Source organism: Passer domesticus, chromosome 8, assembly GCF_036417665.1.
Source record: "Passer domesticus isolate bPasDom1 chromosome 8, bPasDom1.hap1, whole genome shotgun sequence".
Lineage (NCBI taxonomy): Eukaryota > Metazoa > Chordata > Aves > Passeriformes > Passeridae > Passer > Passer domesticus.
Window position 1 is genome coordinate 23,452,207 of NC_087481.1, and position 16,037 is coordinate 23,468,243.

General features: G+C 41.0%; 1 long non-coding RNA gene across 1 annotated transcript in view; it reads left to right on the top strand.

Moving 5' to 3' along the window:
• LOC135306142 (uncharacterized) overlaps positions 1–11,395 on the top strand; it is a 100,186-nt gene extending 88,791 nt beyond the window's left edge. The window contains exon 5 of the long non-coding RNA XR_010366986.1: positions 11,237–11,395. This is a non-coding gene — a long non-coding RNA (uncharacterized LOC135306142). The remainder of the gene's footprint in view (positions 1–11,236) is intronic.
• Positions 11,396–16,037: the final 4,642 nt, after the last annotated feature.

Here is a 16,037-nt window from a genome sequence, read left to right on the forward strand (position 1 = left end):
TGTATTTGAATTCTGCAGGCCTACATTTCTTCCCCTCACTCTTTCATATGTCAGAATTTGCTTTTGCAATTTCTGCTTTGAACCCAATATATTTTTCTTCAATAGTACTGGAAAATTAACAGTTTTTTAGCATTATTAATCTACTGGAAAGTTTTATAGTGATTTTTTTTACTAGAGATCATTCAAGTGGGCAATTCAGTTTTTCAAATTCAACAAAGCATAAGGCATCAGGCCTCCTAATGTAAATAATGATCTTTATATTCCACTTTTGCCAAGATATCAAAAAATGAGTAATTTATGCTTCAGTGGGTAGGCAGTGAGAGCTTTCTCTACCAAAACATTTTATAGGTTAAACAACTGTCAAAATCTGATTTTCTTCAGGCTTTTATATTGCTTTTTAATACTTCTAATATTTATTACCTAATAAATAGCCTCTGTAATATGTGTATTTGCACTTTTCAGTGCCAGTCCTAAACACAGTCTTTTGTTAGAAGTACAGGGAGCTTTCCTGCTCTAAAATCATAGTTAACTCTATAGAGTTAGGAAGGAAGACAGAAACCCTTATAATAGTAGCATTGCTATCCTGGGACATGCTGAAGCTTAAGCAGTGTGGAATGGATGGAACCAGGGTAAAACACTCACTGCTGTTATTGACACCGTCTGTGATTGTATGGACAGAGAGAGCAAGGGCAGGGGGGTGGCCAGAGCAACAAAGACAAAATCACAAAACACAACAGTGTGTAAGTGTGTGTATCATTTGATTTGCCAGTGAGCATTTCTGGAGTTTCAGTGCAGTACTACATTGTGTGTGCAGAAGCCTTGTGACACCCTCACAGTATTTAGGAGTGACAAGAAAGTTACACTGTGAGCAGAGCAGATCTTACACTTGCGAAATTGTGTTCCTACAGATGTTCCTAGGCTGTACTACAGAAAAGCAGGAATTTCTCTTGTCAGGATTCAGCTGGGACAGCACTGAAGTCTCTGTGAGCTGCCTGTGGTGAAGTACTCTGTACTTCTGGGCAGTGCACTCAACATTTAGTTCTCCATGAGCAGTTTGTGTGGACTGTGCAGATCCCCTGCTGCAGCTGAGGGACTCAGTGCTGTGTTAGGTGGGGTGGGCCAGGCCCGGAGACTCCGAGGCACCGCAGCAGCCAAGCAGCAGGAACACTGCACTCTGCTCTTTGACAGTCAAAGCGTTTAACTCACTTCTGCATGGATTGCAGCCTGCTCCAAGAAGTCTGTCAGAATTAAACCCACTTTCACCAGAGCTAGGCATTGTCATTAGTTATACTCCAGGTGGTGAAAACATAAAGAATTAAACTATCTAAGTTTAATATGTTTACACTATTAGCTGAACACGAGCTGAATTTGTTAGGTGTAGTTTGGCATTAGTTTCATGTCATATTAGGCATTTGTGCAGAGCTGTGCCTGCCCCAGGACTAGGTCACCTTCTTCTCTGGGTTTTGGAGGTGTTCTGTGAGAAGATGTATGCATTCTGATGAGCTGCAACAACCCAAAGTAGTACAGGGTTTTAAATCTTATAGCATTAGTCATATATGGGCTTATTTCTCAGAGTACTCCCAGCTCGGGCAGGCAGGTGCACTGTGCTCTGCAATATACCCTGTAATTTTTTGTAGCTGCTGGGTTGTGCTGTTCAGGCTGTGCCTGTCCACAGCAACACAAGGAAGCCCTGACAGCCCACAGGGCCTCTGCCCTCTGCAGAGTGAGGAGTGCCAGGGCAGAGAGCAGCGAGGGCAGCAGCACCTGCACGTTGCCTCTGGAGCAGGCACGAGGTCTGAGGCCACGCTGTGTCCCACCAGCACCTTTGGGTGAGCAGTGCTGCTCCCCTCTGCTGGCCTGGGGTAACCTGGGTGACTGGGTGCTCCTGTGCTCTCCCTCCCTCGTACTCAGCCATCACAGATGGTTATCCCACTGGCTGTCTCCGTAGATATCGTGACATTTATCCCAAGGCACTGCCTGTTGTCAAATGCATAGTCAATTGTGTCATTTGCTTTCACCTGTTGGAGTTAATCTCCGTATGTAGATAGGTCTCCCCATTTTAATGACATGCTCATAATGTCAGGATTAAGTCAGGGCCAGCTGTAAATTTAACTGACTCCTGTGATGACTTTTGAAAAGATGGCTGTTTCACTAAAGGTTGCCACTTCATCCAAACTTACTTTTGTGGGAAAGAAGTGGGATGTAAAATTTTGTCTGTTTGGATTTATGAGCATAAATCTCCTTGAGGGATGGCATGCTAATGACATGCCAAATAGTATGCCAATTTAGAAAAATCTGTCAGAATAGTCATACAATGGCATGTCACATATGTATGAATTCTTCTGAAAAATAGTGGCTTTGTCATTCTAACCCTGTCACTTGTCACCAGGTAGATTCACACATTCCTTATTCTGGGCTGAAAAACTCACAGTAATTGCAGCGACCTACTGCTTCATACATTTTTAAGCAAAATCTGGAGATCTAAATCAGGAGATTTCATAATTTTGCTATCACATGAAGAAACGGACTAGTACTTAAAAGCAGTGAACAAAAAAAAAAAAAACCAACAGAATAAGTTGTTAATTTAATTTAAATAATATGGGGAAAATAAATTATTCAGACATATTTCCACTGTTTCTTCCGTTTATTTGCTCCTTACCTTGTTCTTTCCTGGCCTTTCTGGCAGATTTTTAGCTGATCTGTAAGAGAGAAAAAAATCCCAACTTCTTCAAATTCAGATTAAAATGACAAAATAATTTTTAACCTTTCTAATTCTCTTTGCATAATAGTGCAGAGATGTTTGAATATTTGATATTATGTCCTGTAATTAGGCCTTTGATTTTAGGCAGTTTTAATATTTGATAAGAAGTTTTAAAATCTTGCTCTGAACTTTTCCCTGTCTGCAGCCTGTGTCCTAGGGTGTAGATTGTGCTTTTGGTAGAGCTTTATGAGAGGATCAGTCTCCTCATCTTCGGCAGCACTCTGTGGAGGAGCAGCTGTGTTTATTATTATTTAATGTATTTTGTTTATATAGTGGACATGTGTGTACAAAGAATTAAGGAAGAGTTGAACAATCACTTCTGAACAGTACTAAACTTTACATGGGGTATCAGACTTTGAGTGCTGGTGAATTGACCATGAAGACACACTGAAAAATTCATGCAAGAAGCTACTTTTTATGATTTAGGATGCCCCTGAGAATATATATTTTGAGACTTGTTGTTCATTTGGACATTTTGCGGAAAGCTAATGTAGATGTTTGATAAAGATAAAATATTCACTTAGCACCTCTTTGTACAATAACCTTCTGTGTTTGGAAGGAAAGAAATTCAGTTTACTGATGTATTTTCAGTTAGCCAGAAAATTTCCTGCTTTTGACAGAGCAGCCAGAAGGAGAGGGAGGTTTGGCTGGTGCTTCTGCTGTGAGGCTGCAGTGCAGTTATGCCAGGCTTGATGTGTCAGCCAGAGCAAATGTTATTTTGTAAATGACTTTCCTGTTGCTGTGTTCAGGTCTGTCTCCTTTACCAACTATTCTTTGAGTGGACAAAGATGAACGTGCTGTCCATTGCCTTGTTTTTCCCAGAGTCATGGGGGCCAGAAGATTTATGTCACACCACCCTGCTCAACCAGGGCACTCAGGTTCTGATTATCTCTAAGGATAGAGATAATCTCTACAACCATCTCTCGGCAACCCGTTCTAGTGTTCAACAACCCTTACAATAGAACAGCTTTATTGTATGTTTTAAATGAAAATGTCAATGGAAATGGCCTCTTGTCCTAGTCCCTGAATAGGATCTATGTCCATTTTCTTTTTCCCTCCTCAGATGTTGACAAAATCCCTCTGAAGCTTTCTCTGCCGAGGACTGAACAATCCCAGTTCTTTTTGCCTTTTTTTATATGATCAGTGTTCCAGATTCTTAATAATAATTGTGGCACTTTCATGGACTCTTTCTGCTATGCTCATGTTTCTGCATAGCTGCTTTCTAGCCATTTAGACCCTGTGATCCATGCTGGCTTGTTTAATCCTCCTCAGCTACAGGGAACTTGGTTGAACTTTACCATGTTCCTGTGGACCCATTTCTCCATCCCCTCAAGGTCCATCTGGTCCATGGGCCGTTCGTCCCCCTGTAGTGCCTGCAGGCTCACAGAGGTGCTGTCCCATCATCCACTGTATTGGTCCCAGTACTCTGGGGTGCTCTGCTAGTGACCAGTGTCCAGCTGGACTTTGTGCCTCTGGTCACAGCCCTTTGAGCCTGATACTTCAGCGAATGCAGCACATTGTTTGCTTACCCCCTCCGAAGCTGTCCACTTTGTCCATGAGGATGTTACAGGGCACTGTGCTGAAAGGCTTGCCCATGTCTCACCATATCTGCTGGCTCCCCTCGTCCACCAGCCACCCTTTTTGTCACAGAAGGTCATCACTCTGTGCAAATGTAATTCCCCCTCTCTAAATCCTTGCTAACTACTGCCTATCACCATTTTGTCCTTCCTGTTTGGAAGTGGTTTTCAGGATTATTTGCTGCACTACCTTCCCTGTGAGTGAGGTGAGGCAGGTCAGCCTGTAGCTCCTGGCTCTTGCTTCTTGCCCTGGAAAAAATGACTGGTGTTTCTCTTTCTTCTGGTCCTCTCCCAGTGACCATCATCTTTCTCAAAGATAATGCAGACTGGCCTGCAACGATCTCAGCCAGTTCCCTCAGACTATGGAATAAAAAAAATGGAAGAAACAGTGGTAAAGGGAATGAACTGGGTTTTCTGACATCAAGATAGTAAATTAATGTTTTATGGTTGTTGTAGTTAGTTCTTTTAGTACAATGAATAGCATTAAGGTGTTCATAGTGATACTGGCTAAATTACTATCTAGGTAAGAATTCTTTCTGTCTTCAAACTATATAGGAGAAAGTATGTATTCATTATACAAGGAGAAGGGCTGAATATATGCAAACTCATTGAGAGAGATTATTCTCAAGGTTAATTGAGATATATCAGTTTGCACATGCTTTTTCTCTAACAAGTTTCTGCCTGATTACCAATGGTAAATGGTCAAATACACTTTTATTCAGAGCAGATTCTCTAAAGTCAGGCATCCCAAGAAAGATGGATTCAAGAGGCTTGGTTCAAGGCTGACATAATTAATAAAACTGTGGAACACATTATTTATAGGCTCACAGAAAACTAACTGGGAAGGACACTGAGCGTGGCTCATGGAATCGTGGTGCCTCAGTTGTCCTTGGTATATAGGCACTTCTGGCATGGCTTTCTCCATCTGCACACACCCAGATTTTCTTTTGGAAGTGTGGGGACCCTGAGAGGCATACCCTGGGTTAGAGAGACACAAGAAGCTTAATTGGCTCCTTCCCTTATTCCTATGTCCCTCCCTATTTCCCCATTGGCTCTCATCTTTGTACTGCCCCAAGATCACTGGGCAGCCCTAAAGCTCCAGTCACAGAAACCTGGACTCTTCCCATGAGTCGCCCCTTTGGACCCTGAACATTGCACTGTGCAGCTGAATTAAACATCTGTGGATACTATGCAAAGACCCTTTTTGTTTGCTTACCCTGCACTTTACTGTCAGCTATTCCTGCTGCAACATGGAAGGGCTCTGGAAATTTAGAGCAGGAAGGGTTTGTTTGTGATCTGAACTATAGATTGCTTCTATCTGTGGCATCACGATTCAGCCTGAAGGAAAGAACTTTCCCTGAGATTTATTCTTGAACTGATCACTTTGCACATGGGAGCTCCTTTTCTGTATTTACTTGGTGCTATTTTCAGATTATCAGGAATAAGGGCTTGAACTTGATGAACCAAGAATTTTTCTCAATAAAAGTGTGTTTCCACTTGAAAGCAACGGACCTTTCATAGCCACAGCAGCTTCAGACTCAGTTTCTAATGCCCATTGTTGCATATTTGGATAGAAACACTGGAGATGATTAAATGTGGAGATTCTCAGTTCAGTCAAAGAGAATTCTCCCAGGCTTCAGGCCTGGGACACTTAGAGAGGAAGAATGAAAACAATTATTATATCTTTTTCTGTTCATGTTGTTTATAGATATGTACCTTCAGAGTGCGCTATTCATAGTTCACCAATAGTGTGAAAGGTTTTTACTTTGAGACCATCAGATTTCACCTCAGTGATCTTGGTTATAAAAGGACACTACCTCTTAATACATTATTCTCTCTTTTTCACCTTCTGAACCATGGAAGTGTTTCGTCCATCCCTGACTCAATAGCGTCAGTTAGAGAACAATAATTAAGCACCTTCTGAAAGAGGTGCACAAGAGAAGATATTTAAGTGTATTTAATCAAATACAAACATGTACCAAAAATTAGTATTACAGGATCTTTACATATTTTTCTGGACCAAACTGAGCATTCTAGATGTGGAAATGTGAATGAGTTATGGATTGTTTGTTCAACCAGTTCTACCAGTGAAACAGAATGATAGAAAAACACATGGTAGCCTGGCAAAGGCTCTGGTAGCAAATGAATGCTGAATTGAGCAATTAGGCAGGAAATCAAAATTGAGGATTCAGTGTAAGGCAGCACATGGCACATGATCCAGAACAGGTCTAGAAACAACTGGAGAAACTGGCAGAGCATTTTCGGCACCTGGTAGTGTCCGTCTACAGCCAGCACTCTGCACTGGGGACTTTAGAATGGCATAAACATTTATCTTGTCTCTTCTGAAATATTTTGAGAGCACCAGTCTGATCAGGAGTAATTTTTTAAAAGACAAAAATATATAAGGACACAGCTGTCCCTGCTGGCTCTGGGGACTGTATCTCAGTTCCTGGGCAGAGTGCAGGGCAGAGCCTGGTACACGTATGTGGCACATTTTCTGTCTTAGTGTGATGAACAGGATTTTTGGCCTCAATTTGCAGTGCTAATGGAGATTTCTAGTGTTATGTGTAGCCTGAGAGAGGTAAAGCTCACATTTAGTGAAAAAATGTGACTCCTTGCATAGTATCATCAGCACCACAGAAAAAGAAAACCTGGAAATCCATAGGACTTCTTTATAGCATTCCATATCTCCTTTCATGGTGTTTAATTGCTAGGAATAGTGAAGCCCTTCTCTTCAGCAGCACTGTGTCATAGCACCCTTTAGCTGTGGTGAGGTCAGGATGGGCTGTTAGACTCACATGTTTTCTCTCTCTGGGTAGAGATATATGAGGAAATAAAAACTAAAATATATTTTAATGAAAAATGAATGGCCAGGCTTGGTATAGTATCTCCTCCCAGAATTTATGAGTGTGGGATGGTGATCTGGCACAAATTTCCACTTGGCAATCAAGCACAGGTGTGCTGTCTGGTGAACTGCCATGTACTAATAAAGGCTGTCCTTGCCCTGGTGTATAGAAAATGAAAACTAATGCACGTGGCTGGAATGTGGGGGGGGGACCTGTGCCACAGTGAACCATTTACATTCCAGGAGAAGGAGAGATTCTTTTCACTTGCATGTTAAACAGAAGGGCCTAGAGGAGATTACAAACCAGTGAGACTGTGTAACAGATAAGAAACCCAAATACTGTCCAGAACACTATTCAGTGATTGCTGCCAGCTAATGCTGTCTGAGCCCCTCCCTATTTAGGAATGGAACCTTTTCACAGCATTGAAGTCAATAACTGTACAAAGTAGGGGCTGCATCTCAAGGTGTATTGAAAGCATATGCTTTGATAATAGAGCACTTTGAGGGCAGGTTAATTGGCAGTAACTCACTTTGCTCACACATGTTAGGGAACTTTTCATGAAAAGAATGAAGTCTTAATTATTCAGATCAGCAAGAGTAATTAGGAAATATTACCTGCCTTAATAGAATGTAGGAAAGATCTTACCTAGAGCAAGATCAATTCAGGTTGTCTAAATGGGAAGACTTCCTCATGAATTTTCAGATTGGCCAGGGTGGCTGATTTTTAAGGAAACTGGTCTCAGTAACCCAAAATGTTGCTAAATTTCTTAAAGAACACTGTACACTTCAGCTTTCAGCAACGACTGCAGAAGGGTCTAAACCCTTCACAATAATACTCTGATATGGTTCCTTCATGCAACCCCTGAGAGAGGTTCCATGTTTTGGTGTTTCTTAACTGAGAAGACATTTCTGTGGCACTCCCATGTGCTTTTGGTAGTGCTTCCTCTTCAGGTTCCTTGCTCACCTCCAGGTATGTGCTGCCTTGTAGGGCCTGTGCTGTGGCAAGGAAATAAAGCTTTTGTGGCTCTCTGCTCTCAGTCACTTTTGCACAAGCAGCATAGCACAGTGCAACAGTGAGTTTTGGCAGCAGTGCAGTTTTGGAGATGCTTAGATGCTGGATTGACTTTGAATTTTATTATTTTTCCTTGATGACAAATTACACTTCCTCAGGATACAGCTTGTGTAAGACAATAGTAATGTCACTCTCCTAAATAAAGACGGAGCAAGTGAAAGCAGATGGAACTGCATTACTGATGGGAACTGAGGATATTCAGAATAAGGAAGTGGAGGCTGATAGAGACTACATCTATTCAATCATTGCCAAGGCAGGAGCTATCGACGCTCTGTACAGGACAAGATTTTCAGATAAAAATCTCTGGTAGGTTTGAGCTCATTAAGAAGATCAAGACCCAAACCAAACAGTTTGTTTGCTCACAAGTGGTACCTCTAAACTGAAAGCTGAAAATCTAACTTTTTGGTGTATTCAGTTATGTAATTTCTGACACCTTTGAGACTTCCACAGAACAGTGAAATTTTCTTAGCTTTTTTTTTTCTTCTCTGTGCCAGACCTTTTATAATATTCTAGGCCCAATTATTCTGCTAATGTTAAGAGAATTCAGTAGATAACTCTTGACCTTATCAGTGACATGGGCTTTGCTTTGCTCGCTAACGAAAGGAACATGAAGAACGTTCAGGGAAAAATGAATTTAAATGCCTGCTCCTCTCAGGTAAGGAATAATAAGGATTCCCCTGCTCCCAGCAGATGGTAGGCTTTTTTAGGTGTCAGTACAAATTTATTTCAGCGAAAGAGGAGAAATGCCTACAAGGTATTTGTGCAGAATCCTGAACTTGCTACCTAGATAGAAATTGACTTGAATGACATTTTTTCACTGAGTAATGGTTACCTGCAATCACAGAAAAGAGTTTCTTTGCAGTTTTAAAGGTACAGCTGGGTAAGCCTTGTTTAGATTTTCTAGTAAAACTGTCCTGTTCTTCAACCTTGTCTTATTTTTACCACAAAATATATCTGTAGTTTATGAAAAACGTTATTTAGACAGGAATGAAAAGGAAAACCTTGCCCTAGTCATCTAAATACAATTGCTTCCATTGTGCCAATGGAAGCCCATGAAGGTTAATAAGGGCCTTTCCTTTGAGATTAGTGGCATTAGGTCAGTTTCTTATAACAATATATGTGGCCTGCAGCTGTAGACTCAAAAGAGTTTGCTTGCATGCTCCTCATTTATAGTTAGAGGATGAAAATACAATTGCAAATAGAATAGATCAAAAATCTTTATATATTCAGTAATTACTGTTCCTTTTATCCAGCCAACCTGAAAGTTGTAGCTACCTGGGTAGCTTTGAGATAGATAAAGAAATTAATTAAAACTAAGCTAGAGATCAAAATCTTACAAAACACTCCATCTGCAAACACCGATAAGGTGCATTTTGTTCTTTCTCTTCAAACAATAGGTGTAATTATTTCTGGAATTTTGTGTTTGCCACCCAGAACAAGCAGTAATTTTTTTTTTTTCTTGGTATCAGCCGACACAAGAAAGCCAGTGCAGCTAAATTCCTTTTGCTTGGAGTGAATGGCCAAGCCAAAGGCAGTTCAATGACTCAAGGTTAATGGCTGAGTGAGGGTGGCAGTCGATTCAGAATTTGTTTGTATTGGTGGGTGTTTGAGCCCAAGGACAGCGTGCAAAGGCAGCACAGCCCCATTGTGCTCCTGGCAGCTGGGGGCTGCTGGCCCTGCCTCAGCCCTGCTGAGTATCAATACTCCACCCACCACTCACCACACCAACCACTCCTGTTCCTTCACAAAATCCACACTAGCAGAAGTTTTAGTAGTGCTGCTCCTTTGAAGAAAATAAGATAGGAGGGGAATCAAGGTCAGTTTTCATGTCCCAAGGTGTCTTGGCAGGTCACAGAAAATGAGTTTGTCTTTCTGCTTAAAACTGGAAACAAAAGAAAATTCAAGACTCCAACTGGAAGCTACATCTCAGCTTCTTACAGCAGTATGAGGCCATTTATAGCTATTGGGACCATTCCTGAGTAGGTGGTAGTAAAGGACAATTTGGTGATAAGAGGCAGAGTCTGACCAAAGTGCTTTTCATATTTGGCAAGGAGGAGGGCATAGGAAGAAAGGCGGGCACAGAAGGATAAGTGTACTTAGAAAGAATTTGTGAATTTGACTTCAAAATGTCTGTCTTTGTTTTGATTAGCTTTACTTTTTCAAGGTATAAATGAAAGCCTATACTGTTGTGAAGATGATAATATTTCTCCTACATTTTTATTGTTACATGGAGTTGTGTGTTGGAGACAGACACACGACACAACACCGTGAGTCCTTGGCAAACAGCCATGAGTTTAGTATGGCTGCTTTTTTTAAAGGACTTTGTATTTTCTAGGCTCAGACAGCTCATGGGATGGGACCTCACCCTGCCCAGCTCTCTGGCCAGTGGTGTATCTTCATCTCAGCTAGAACAGGGTTGTCTGAGGTCTTTGCTTGGGTTTGAATCCAACCTATCCCTGCCTTATCCACAGACTTGTTTTCTTCTAGATTAGTTGAGTTTAGGGGGCAGCTTCAGATCAGCTGCAATGTCACATTGTATGAGGGAAAATTTGAGGCATCTTTGTAGCCTGTTTGAAATGCTCGTTTTTTAGAAATTGAGGTGCTACAGGTAAATACAGAATGAAGTACTGTAGAGGGGGAGAACTAGAGGAAAATATACTGGGTACCTCGAGGAAGGTCTTGTTTTGGATCCTGTGTGATTTTGACAGTCAGTTTAGAGCAGTCAGACTGCCATGGATGACAGTAACCAATACACTTGTGACCTGTAAAACACAGAAAGAATCAAGAAACAGATGGTAGAAAGGTTAGTGGGAACTTTCCATAACTTGAATAATCGCCTGTATGTTTGGAGCAGAAAAGCACAAGCAATGCTCCTTCTGTGGCTTCTGTCTTAACATTCTGGTTTTTCTTTCCCCAACCTTTTCAGTTTTGTGTTTGCATAAAAGATTTGCTATAGCTACAGTTTGGGTTGTTTTTGCCAGAACCTGAAGGGACAATGCACAAAAGATGGTGGCGTTTCTTGGCGGATGTACTTACAACTTGGGAGAAAAGAAGTGACAACCTTGAAGCCAAGGTGGCAACAGCTGAATGATCTGTGCTGTTTCTCCAGAGGCAGCTACATTTTAAGACCAGCAAAAGAGACGTACAGATAAGTGCTACTTCTGCCATTGTTTTCTCTTGTAGTAGTTTTCTGCAGTGTGCATCAATCCTCAGAACTGTTCCACAAGCACTGAGAGTCAGCCAAGGGCTTTGTCTCAGGAGTGAGCAACAAGACACATTCATTTGGTGTTGTAACTAGGGAACAGAAACACAAAATTTATCTGCAGCTCATCTAGACTGTGCTGGCTTCCAGTGCCTTCTGTTGAGCGCTGCTGCTCTTCCCAGGAAGGAAATGCTTGTCTGTTCTTGCTGGGTTTTGACCGTCTGTTAGGTTTCTTTTTCTCGGGCCAGGTCTTATAAACCCTCAAAAGGGAACCTAACACACCCAAGGATAGCTTAGCTATTACCTTTTGGGAGCATATAATAAGCAGGATGGCTTCTGCTGCAGTGTTAGAAACAAAAAGGTTTAATAAAAGGCAAAATAAACAAAAAAACTTGAGCCAGGTCCAGAGGTCTGCTCCTGGTGTAGACAACTCACAAAAGCAGCTTAGTTCTTTTGTTCTCTTCTTTTCTACCTGATGGGCCAGGCAGGACTTTTTCGCTTCTATCCAATTAGATGACCTCGAGTTTTTGGTGAAGTCTCTGAGGTCCTATGAGGTGGTTTTTCACCTAATCATTGAGAGAAACTTCTGGGCTTCTTTCCTTTTTTGGGAGACAAAGGCTAGCTTTGCCACTCTTGTCCTTAGGGGGCACACTCCTACAACCATCTTATTCTGGAAAGTAAGGACTCCAAGAAATGCAAAAGGAAGTGCATAAAGCTTGTCACAGAAACCTGAGAAGACAGTGCTGGTTCCTGGTAGCTTGTTGAGTTGGTATTAGCGCTGAGAACACAACCACCTCTGATTGTTTCCTCTGCTGTTTAACAGTAGAAGCCAAGGGAGGAGGAGGAGCTGGGCTGTTTTCCTCCATGCCAGTAGAAACACCTTCTGATAAAGTTGTTTTTTCTCTTATTTTCCTCTTCCTTCGGATAATGAAGGTAACTAGAAACAGATCCAAGTATGAAAATCTGTTGTAAAATTCCAGTTCTTATAAAGGGCTTTACTCCTTGGCCTTCATTCTTCCAAGAGTGAGGAGTAACTGCATGGAAACCTGCCAGCTCCCAGTACAGTTACACAGACACAACTGGGGTACAGTGGTTTCCTTTCAGAGTACCTCTCTAATAAAATCTTCATCATCTTAACAAAGCATGGTTGCCTTTTCAAGATTTCAGATTTCTCTGAGGACATGGATTAAAAAAATACTACCTTTAAAGTGGAACATCCCCAGAATATCAGCTGCTTATTACATCTGTGGGATCCTTTGTTCAGGATGTGTAAACTGTCAAACCTGTACAAACCTGTACATTATCAGTCTTCTCTGAGAGCAAGATTTTCTTATCTGACAGTACTTCTGAGCAGGTACTGCTGTGTAATCACCACTGACTTTCTTGAACTAAGAATCAAAATGGAGCGTTTCTCAAAAAGCAAGACTGAAAGGCCTCACTGAAACTGTTTTAGAATGTGTGGTAAAGGCAGTTCTTGCCAATTCTTTTTTAGCCAAAAGAACAGTGAAAAAAACCAACAGATTTTAGGGATGAATGAGCATTGGAAAAAAGGCTGTGCCTTAATATGATTCTATGTGGGATGAAGAGAACTGGATCAAACAACCCACAGGCTGTCTGCCTATCAGTAAAGACCAAGACTTCTAGTGAATTGCCTTTCATTTTGCATTTTACTTTTTATTAAATATAGCATGTTCACTGTAGTAGAGAAGTAAGTGATTTGATTATAAGTTATTTTACATTTCAACAGCTCTTCTTCTTGCATTTTGCAGAAGCATTGTCATATTAGTTAAAAGTATAGAGAGGTGTACTTATGTAGAACCTTTGCTAAATTTCATTTGCAGTTGCAGACTTATTTCTCATGAACTGCACTTCAAAGAAACTTGAAAGTGAAAATGATTAATTTGTTTTGAATGGGATTCAAAACCAGTTTTCTTGCCTTAGTTTTGCAGGTGAAAGAGTTAAGACTTTGCCTGCACCAGATTTATGAATGTTGCTGCAGGCAAAAATTAGCTTAGCAGTTTTTGCTAACAACTCCATCCTTTTTCTTCTGAACTCCACTTTCATTCAACAGAAGTGCAAATTGTGTCCCAGTAGATTAGGTGAACTGATGGTTATAGAGGAGTGTAATGTGCTGAGTCACATGGCTTTGCTTTCATGAAGGTAGAAGAACAGGTCATAAACAAACTGAAAATTGTGGGGGTCAGAACCCTTTAGAAGAAGTAAATAATTTTTTCCCTGCATTTTTCTATAGTTGGGTATATGATGGTGGGTTTTTTTCATTTTTTTCTTTGTTTTAAAATTCTTGGGAAAATAAGAAGCAAAACTATCATACTTAGTCAACCTTGTGCCTTGTTGCATTCAAATAACTGCTCATGAAAATTACAAGTATAGTTACCTAGCATAGGTTTTATCCATAATACTTGTGGAAAACCCCTGTACCTTTTCCTTTGAAGGTGCTCTAAGGTCAGGTGCAAGAGCATTATAATTTCTGTTGTGCTGCACAAAATTCTTGGTTCTTTAACTCTACATTGACTCTTAATAGAAATAAAAAATCAGCAAGGCTTGGAATTAGATTTGTAGACTAATTTAGGTTGGAAAAGACCTTTAAGATAGAGTGCAACCATAAATCTGACACTGCCAAGTGCACCACTAACCCATGTCGCTAAGAGCTACACTTACACGCCCAACAAAGACCTGCAAGGGTGGTGATGCATCACTTCCCTGGGCAACTCTTTTCACTTAGGAATTTTTTTTGTTTTTCTAATGTTAAACTAAACCTCCCCTTGTCCAACTTCAGGCCATTTCCTCTTGACCTATTGCTTGTTACTAGGGAGAAAAACCCAACCTCCAATCTTACTGCAGCCTCCTTTCAAGAGGCATCCAGGAAACTACACCATGACTGGCATTTTGTTTCTGCTTCTGCAGCCCACGGAGAGCCTGAGGAGGTTGAGGATTGCAAGACAACCTGGCCCAATGCTGGCAAGCTGGAAATAGACTCATGGCCTAACTTTTCCCAAGTATGCCCACAGAGTTTGAGTACTTCTCCTCTAGAGGTAGATAGTTTGTTTTTCAGTACAGATGTGGGATGGTTAAAGACTTTAGTGTCAGATTTATGTCTCTGTCATTGGCATTTGCTCTGTCAGTGGCCAGGAACAGGACAGTCAGTATTTCTCTTATTTGAAACAGACTATCTCTACTTTTGTATTCAGAGCAATTTTTTAAGTTCATTCTTTCTAAGTGTGCTCTTTCCCACATGATATTAAATAAAACTTAACTTCTTGGCTTTCCCTTTTTTTATAGGATTGACCTTCTGTTTTATTCGGTATAGCCATGATCTCTTCTGCTTAACTGCTCATCATGACATCTTCTATCTTCCCACTTACCAGTGTCTTTAAATATCTTTGTATTTCTTCCAGTATAGCTAATGCCAGTTGGAGCAGGTAGAGTTCCAGAATCCTTTTCTCTGTTGTTCTCCCTGTCGTTTGTGACAATGCTCCTCTCTCCCATAACATGTAGGCAAAGTTTGAGAGAAGTTATTTGCTGGTGTAATGAGTTCAATGGTTTTCACTATTGTTAAAAGTAGGTTAGAAACTGTTGTAAAATAGTTGATAATTGTTAAGTATGTACTGTTAGTTTAGTTGTTATATTGTAAAAGGGGTTAAAAGAGTAGTTATAAGAAGTACAGTACTCAATGTACCATAACACACCTAATTAAAGTGCACCACTGCCCGAGCAAAACAAGCCAACCTGGACGGAACTGTAATAGGCCAATCAAGAGCCTTAAATCTTTGTACAAATGAAGGATCCAAACAGAAAGTAATCCAAAGGGACAAAAAACACAATAAAAAGGGGCATCTGACCCAGGGAAGCTGTGCCGCTCCACCTGGAACATCAGGGACATTGCTGCTGAAGAAGACCCAGTGCTGGCGCTACAGCATCTTGACAGGAGCGCTCCTGCTCGGCCCATGGGCCCCATGCTTTAGGCCTTTCTTTTTATTATAATAAATGCTGAAATCACTTTTAGTACCAGGAGTCTGGTCCCATTTTTAACAATTATGATCCGTAAATCACTTCCTCATTTTTCTCTTTTCAGGAACAGGGCAAAGCTGAGTACTTATTTTTTTCTATTTTTATAGCAGTCACAGAGTCTAGGTAGCCTCTTCATGGGGATGATGAACAACTTGCAATGATAAACTTGTGATGTTTTTTCAGGTGTTCCGTGCTTTTTCACTCTGACAACAAGAGACTTAATTTTGTTTCCAGTGCAGATATTTGTGTGTTTCTGTTGTCAGTGGTTCACTGTTGTTATGCTGGTTCTACTATATTTTTACAGCATGAATAACAGAGATGCAGATCTAGTACACTTAATATGCTGTGAAAAAAACAAGCAAACAATAGCAGGAAAAGCAACTCTTAGAGTGAAGTCCTTGCTGAGGGGGTAACGTTTCCTTAGAGAGATAGGGCTGCTTGCTCTTCTGGGTGTGCAGAGCTCTGCCTTGTGCCAGACATGGCCATGGGACAGTGCCTGTGGCAAGGCACACTGGGCACCATCAGCTTGGATGCCACCAAGCACAGCCACT